This window comes from Bison bison, unplaced genomic scaffold, assembly GCF_000754665.1.
Source record: "Bison bison bison isolate TAMUID 2011002044 unplaced genomic scaffold, Bison_UMD1.0 scf7180017864313, whole genome shotgun sequence".
Lineage (NCBI taxonomy): Eukaryota > Metazoa > Chordata > Mammalia > Artiodactyla > Bovidae > Bison > Bison bison.
This window is the reverse complement of record NW_011494885.1, coordinates 566,330-567,237: the sequence shown is the minus strand read 5'-3', so window position 1 is coordinate 567,237 and position 908 is coordinate 566,330. Positions and strand designations below refer to the sequence as shown.

General features: G+C 53.6%; 1 pseudogene; it reads left to right on the top strand.

Annotated features, from left to right (window-relative positions):
• The window catches only part of LOC104997750, a 30,181-nt pseudogene that overhangs the window by 28,341 nt on the left and 932 nt on the right, over window positions 1-908 (top strand).

The window sequence follows — 908 nt, the reverse complement described above, 5'->3', positions numbered from 1 at the left end:
AGGAACACAGAAAGGAAGACACTGCTGGCAGCTCCTCCACCACAGGGTGCTGCCCAAGGAGCTCTCTCCTGACGCTGGTTGGTGAAAACTCGGAGATATGCGAGGCGGTCTCTGAATCTACCCTGTTCTGTCCACCACTAAACGCTGCTGCACAATCAACCCCCAAGGAAGCCTGTGCTTCTCCCAGACATAGAGCAGGTGGCCTCACACTCACTGAGCTCAGGTCCCCATGCATTTGTCCTGCCACACACAAGCCTGCCTTATTCTTTAAAGTCTGGCTGAGAGGCGAAGGATGCCAATTTTGTTGAAAGATGCTTTCAGAGGAGCCAAAAGTATAAGAAAGTGAGAGTGTTAATCGTTCAGTCACGTCCTACTCTTTCCTATTCCATGGACTGTAGCCCACCAGGCTCCTCTGTCCATGGAATTCTCCAGGCAAGAATATTGACTGGGTGGCAATTCCCTTCTCCAGGGGATCTTTCTGACCGGGGATTGAACCCAGGTCTCCTGCACTGGCAGGCAGATTCTTTACTGTCTGAGCCACCAGGGAGGCTCAGGGCAATGTCCTCTCTGTTATCTGCACAGCGGTGCTACCCACACCCGTCATCACCAGCAACAACTCCAAGCCCTGGGAGCACAAGGACACTGTGGTGTTAACATGTGGACCTGAGACTCAGAACACCTCCTACACGTGGTGGATCAGCAATCAGAGCCTCCCCAGGAGCACCAGGCTGGAACTGTCCGAGGACAAGAGGACTCTCACAGTGGTCACCGTCACAAGGAAAGAGAAAGGACCCTATGTGTGTGAAACCCGGAACCCAGTGAGCATCAGCCGCAGTGACCCATTCACCCTGGATGTCCTCTGTGAGTAACCTCTGTTCCTATGTGGCCTGAGCTGCCCACCCAAATGC